The sequence below is a fragment of the Sander vitreus genome, unplaced genomic scaffold (genome assembly GCF_031162955.1).
Source record: "Sander vitreus isolate 19-12246 unplaced genomic scaffold, sanVit1 ctg310_0, whole genome shotgun sequence".
NCBI lineage: Eukaryota > Metazoa > Chordata > Actinopteri > Perciformes > Percidae > Sander > Sander vitreus.
Window position 1 is genome coordinate 35001 of NW_027595460.1, and position 7500 is coordinate 42500.

Genomic DNA, 7500 nt, shown 5'->3' on the forward strand with positions numbered 1-7500 from the left:
AATAAATATCTGTTGATGTTTGTCGACTTTTTTAACTTCCTCTTCTACACCACAAAACACCTGCCGACCGTGACACACAAATCATAAAGACCTCCAACACACACACAACGGACAGACATCGCCAAAGTAAGATTACTTTTAAGGTCGTTACACACCGACCAGACGCCGACCGTCAGCAGTAAAGCCAGTGGGACTGATCAGTCTCCCCGAGTCGGTCCAGAAAGTTCCTCAGAACACCGAAGAGACGAGACGTAATACGTCTCCATAACAGCAGGCGGCGCTAATCTGGATTGTCGCCCAAAAATGAAAACCGGCAGCTGATTGGACGAACGTGTCACGTGGGTCTGGCTGCTCCCCGACCATCATGGCGTCTCGTTCAGAATACGATCTCATATTGTCCTAAAATAGTTCACCGTAACGTGTTTCTGGAAACATCTGAAGAGAGAAACAGGCCGTGCAGCTGCTGAATCTGTCTTCATGTCAGATCAACAAAGGTCAGTTTAGAAGATCTTCATCAGATGTTGAGAGACTCTAGTCACGCTCATCCCGCTCCCCGTTTCCTGGTCAGCTCTCCACCAATCAGACGGCTCATTGAGTCCGACTGCCCGCCCTCAAGTCGAATCAAGTCATTGATGGACAGAAACAATTTGGATAATTTACTAATCATTTAATAATTTTTTTTAAGTCCTGTATGTGAAAGGCTATGTAAATATAAATAATATTTTTCTTTTCTTAGTCTGAAGCTGAATTCAAAATCTCCTTCCTGTTAAAAGTTGTTAACATACAATAAGAGCCAAACCCAGATTCTTTACATTAGGCATAATACACCTAATGAACACCTAATGAATACACATAATGAACACACATAACGAACACACATAACGAACACATAATGAACACACATAACGAACACACATAATGAACACACATAACGAACACCTAATGAACACACATAATGAACACACATAATGAACACACCTAATGAACACACATAATGAACACACATAATGAACACCTAATGAACACACATAATGAACACACCTAATGAACACACATAATGAACACACATAATGAACACCTAATGAACACACATAATGAACACACATAATGAACACACATAATGAACACACATAATGAACACACATAACGAACACACATAATGAACACATAATGAACACACATAACGAACACACATAATGAACACACCTAATGAACACACATAATGAACACACATAATGAACACCTAATGAACACACATAATGAACACACATAATGAACACACATAATGAACACACATAATGAACACACATAATGAACACACATAATGAACACACATAATGAACACACATAACGAACACACATAACGAACACACATAACGAACACACATAATGAACACACATAATGAACACCTAATGAACACACATAATGAACACACATAACGAACACACATAATGAACACACATAATGAACACACATAATGAACACACATAACGAACATAATAACACATAATGAACACACATAATGACACACATAATGAACACACATAATGAACACACATAATGAACACACATAATGAACACACATAATGAACACACATAATGAACACACATAATGAACACACATAATGAACACACATAATGAACACACATAATGAACACACATAATGAACACACATAATGAACACACATAATGAACACATATATGAACACACATAATGAACACATAATGAACACATATAATGAACACACATAATGAACACACATAATGAACACATAATGAACACACATAATGAACACATAACGAACACACATAATGAACACACATAATGAACACACATAATGAACACACATAATGAACACAATACATAATGAACACATACTAATGAACACATAATGAACACCTAATGAACACACATAATGAACACACATAATGAACACACATAATGAACACACATAATGAACACACATAATGAGCACACATAATGAACACATAACGAACACACATAACGAACACACATAACGAACACACATAATGAACACACATAACGAACACACATAATGAACACACATAATGAACACACATAATGAACACACATAATGAACACCTAATGAACACACATAATGAACACACATAATGAACACACATAATGAACACCTAATGAACACACATAATGAACACACATAATGAACACACATAATGAACACACATAACGAACACACATAATGAACACACATAATGAACACACATAATGAGCACACATAATGAACACATAACGAACACACATAACGAACACACATAATGAACACACATAATGAACACACATAACGAACACACATAATGAACACACATAATGAACACACATAACGAACACACATAACGAACACACATAATGAACACATAATGAACACACATAATGAACACATAACGAACACACATAACGAACACACATAACGAACACACATAACGAACACACATAATGAACACACATAACGAACACACATAATGAACACACATAACGAACACACATAATGAACACACATAATGAACACACATAATGAACACACATAATGAACACACATAACGAACACACATAATGAACACACATAATGAACACATAATGAACACACATAATGAACACACATAATGAACACACATAATGAACACACATAACGAACACACATAATGAACACACATAATGAACACATAATGAACACACATAACGAACACACATAATGAACACATAATGAACACATAACGAACACACATAATGAACACATAATGAACACATAATGAACACACATAATGAACACACATAATGAACACACATAACGAACACACATAATGAACACACATAATGAACACACATAATGAACACACATAATGAACACACATAACGAACACACATAACGAACACACATAACGAACACACATAATGAACACATAACGAACACACATAATGAACACACATAATGAACACATAACGAACACACATAATGAACACACATAATGAACACACATAATGAACACACATAACGAACACACATAACGAACACACATAACGAACACACATAATGAACACATAATGAACACATAATGAACACACATAATGAACACACATAATGAACACACATAATGAACACACATAATGAACACACATAATGAACACACATAATGAACACACATAATGAACACACATAACGAACACACATAACGAACACACATAATGAACACATAATGAACACATAATGAACACATAATGAACACACATAACGAACACACATAACGAACACACCTAATGAACACACCTAATGAACACATAATGAACACACATAATGAACACACATAATGAACACACATAATGAACACACATAATGAACACACATAATGAACACACATAATGAACACACATAATGAACACACATAATGAACACACATAATGAACACACATAATGAACACACATAATGAACACACATAATGAACACACATAATGAACACATAATGAACACACATAATGAACACACATAATGAACACACATAATGAACACACATAATGAACACACTAATGAACACACATAATGAACACACATAATGAACACACATAATGAACACACATAATGAACACACATAATGAACACACATAATGAACACCTAATGAACACACATAATGAACACATAATGAACACACATAATGAACACACATAATGAACACCTAATGAACACACATAATGAACACATAATGAACACACATAATGAACACATAATGAACACCTAATGAACACTAGGGGTGGGAAAAATAATTGATTCTCCGATGCATCGCGATTCTCTCTAGAACGATTTAATGCTCGATTCTGATGTGCAGCAATAGTTATTGGAAATGAGGGAAACCTCAATGCCCTTCGAGTAAAAATTGATTATTAACTTATCAGAATAGCACGTTTACTTATAGCTCTAAAGGGACGTCAATAGTCCCGACCAAGCACGTTTACTTATAGCGCTAAAGGGACGTCAATAGTCCCGACCAAGCACGTTTACTTATAGCGCTAAAGGGGACGTCAATAGTCCCGACCAAGCACGTTTACTTATAGCGCTAAAGGGGACGTCAATAGTCCCGACCAAGCGCGTTTACTTATAGCTCTAAAGGGGACGGCAATAGTCCCGACCAAGCACGTTTACTTATAGCTCTAAAGGGGACGGCAATAGTCCCGACCAAGCACGTTTACTTATAGCTCTAAAGGGACGTCAATAGTCCCGACCAAGCACGTTTACTTATAGCGCTAAAGGGACGTCAATAGTCCCGACCAAGCACGTTTACTTATAGCTCTAAAGGGACGACAATAGTCCCGACCAAGCACGTTTACTTATAGCGCTAAAGGGACGTCAATAGTCCCGACCAAGCACGTTTACTTATAGCTCTAAAGGGACGACAATAGTCCCGACCAAGCTCGTTTACTTATAGCGCTAAAGGAGACTTTTAGCGTCAATAAGAACGACAGCTTCGGAGTCATTGGAATGGTTATATGACCTTTTTTTGGGTTGAATGGTGGTCGTCTCGCTCCCCCCTAGCGCCTGTGAGCGGAAAAACCACCCTTGCAACTTTGGGCCGGGGAGATGCCGGCCTCAGCGTCAGGAAGTATGGCGTGATATCAGGTCTCGCGATGCAACAAATTGCTTCACGACACTGCACACATACGCCCATTCAGGAACTGTCTAACAAGGTAGAGATGGAGGTTTTCACACTATCGTCATGGCTGATCCGGCTAAAAGGAAGCAGAAAGCTAGGAAAGCATTGGAGGAGGAACAGAGGAAGAGGAAACGGCAGACTGACCGAGAGAGGAGTCAGACACGAGTAAACATAGGAGCTGCGTTTTCAGAATGGGAGAACTGAGACAAACAGAAGCCTGCAGATCTGATGCTGACCTGCGTTCTTGCTCTTGCTCTTGTAAGTATATTTGGGATGAACTCAGTTTAACCTTTGTATTTCTTGTTATTGGGACCTCAGGATGTTTGCTATTGTCTGTAAAGGTTTTTATTATGATCGCTGTCTGTTACGGGCTCACTAGCTGTCTACCTCAGTGGACGTGGCCCCGTGCGTTCGCAGGTTTCTATGAAAACAAATGCACATGACCAGAGGGAGAAGATGGGGGGGGAGTCACCAACGAGTGTTTACGACAGTGTTGCCAAATATCTATTCTGAAGCTGTAGGGGGAGCTCTATAGAGAAACCTACGAGCAAAAAGCCAGAAAACAGCGAAGAAATGGCCAAAACTGCATAGCGCCCCTTTAAATAGTTAACGAAAAGAGTCAAACTCTTTTTGTTAGTTCATCATTTTCACAACTTTATTAAATGTATAAGAACAAAACTATTTGTATTCAAATCACTCTTAAAAAACTGTTTTATTTCTCACTAAAATATATTAAGTTTATGACCAAATGTGACAAATAAAAATCCTCAAATCTTGATCTTGAAGAAGCTGGAAGCTGTAAATATGTAGTATTTTAGTTTAGAAGATGTTACAGACACATAACAAGTCTCATGACTGACTTTAGGTCGATGTTTAAAGGTTGCATCTCTAATAAGGTGACAGAACAACAATCATACATATAATTACTTCATAATATTACTCTCACATGAAGAAAGAGATTCATGCTGCGTTCCAGACACAATGTTTAGCCGTAAGTTATGACTTCAAGTCCCGACTCACGACTTGGTAGCGTTCCAGACAAAGTCAGGAGCTGGCTAGCTAAACATTGTGCCGTTGGCAGGGTTCAGCTAGCGCTACCTAACGTTGACGTTAGCTAGCGCTAGCTGATACTAGCAATTTCTAGTCGGCAACATATTTTGGGCTTCATTTAATAAACATAACCTGTAGTAGTACACAATCGTATGTGTATTGTTTTGATTACAATGTGTGGATTACTTAACGTTGCCTATTTATTTCTATTTCTCACCGTTAATCAGCGGCGTCTGTACAGCATCAACAGAGGTCTCCATTGTTGTTTATGTGTGTGTGAGACGATATGTGTGTGTGGGAGGACAACGATCTGGTGCCAGTTCACGGGTAGTAAGTTAGGGTTTGACTGCCGTTCCAGGGCGCTTTCACCGGTAGAAGGTGGTGAAAACACGAGTTACGGGATGCCTGGAACGCAGCAGTAATCTGATCTAATAAATCAGATAAATACTAAAGTCTTGTTTTATTCTAACAACAGTCTAAAGCCCAAATATATTAAGTTTATGATCAAATATCACAAAGAAAAGCATCAAATCTTCATGTTTGAGAAGCTGTGAATATATTTAGTGTTTCTGTCTGGAAGATGTTAGTCACATCAAGTTTTAGGGAAATGTTTAAAGTTTGCATCTCTAATAACCAGGGCCACACAGAATCTGCAGACAGAATATTACCCAGATTTTAAACAAATTAAAATAAAACTCAGAATGTTAAAACATCTCCACCTCCAACCTGATAAACAATCGGCTCAATTCTGCAGATTTTCATTCTGGATCACGGCTGAAAACTGTACAAACATCTTCAGATTGTGTTTGTTTATAAGGTGACCAGGGCCTGAAATTAACACCCGACCAAGCGCCAAATGCGGGTGAATTTTGCCAATGGCGGGTAAAACTGTCAATCTACCTGCCACCTTGGCAGCCAATGAGAATTGAGTGATTCAGGGTTGTTTTTTTTGCCATTGTTGTTCTTTCACATTTCAACCAAGTCCGCCATTTGCTGGGATTTGAGCTAAAAATGTGGTGGCGCATTACTGGGGTGAAGAGGCCGGCTGAAACTCATCTTTCCTCAACAAAAAGATGAAGATGATTCAAAGAAAAGTAAAAGAAGACGTTTTATTACCAAGTGGACAGTTGGCGACAACGGCAATGTTTGTGAGGTGCTGATTTACAACAGCAGTACAGTACAAATGTACTGCTGTGACGGTCGTTTCTCAGAGAAAGAGGTGGAGGAAGAGGAGTGTGTCTGCTCCTTTTTTGTGGACTCAGAGGAGCAGTCGGTATATGATAACTGTCTATGACAGGGGAAATCATTAAATAAAAAGAAAAAAATATGTTTGATAAGAGTCATTAATTATAATGATTTTGTTAACACCTTGACAGCACTTAAATGTGTATTCTTAACAAGTTCAAGAACGATGCTTGTGCATTTCCTGTGTTTCACCTTTATGATGCAAAAGCAATGGCTGGTAAAAAGCCACTGTGGCAGGTGGATTTTAAAATCTTTAAAAGTTGACAGGCAACGTGACAAGCGGGCGCAACCCTGTGAAACTGTCGCATTTTACAAACACACAGTTTACCAGAACACAAGGATCAATCTGAGACGAAGAGTTCAGTTCAGCAACGTTTACTGAGTCCAGGATAAGAGTTACAACACACCTGTGGATTCACAAACAGAGACTAAGTTTCTCTAGCAGCAGACATCAAGTCAGAGCTGGTCCACCAAGATCTCGTCTGAAAATGAACCCTGACCTGTTCTCTCCCTCAAGCTTT

General features: G+C 38.4%; 1 protein-coding gene across 3 annotated transcripts in view; it reads right to left on the minus strand.

The window, feature by feature from the left end:
- Positions 1-6824: 6824 nt before the first annotated feature.
- The window catches only part of LOC144513656 (hepatic lectin-like), a 9790-nt gene continuing 9114 nt past the window's right edge, over positions 6825-7500 (minus strand). For all 3 annotated transcript variants that reach the window (XM_078244831.1, XM_078244829.1, XM_078244830.1), the window contains exon 5: positions 6825-7500. This exon is cut by the window's right edge and continues 1139 nt beyond it. The gene's annotated coding sequence lies outside the window, so the exon portion shown is untranslated.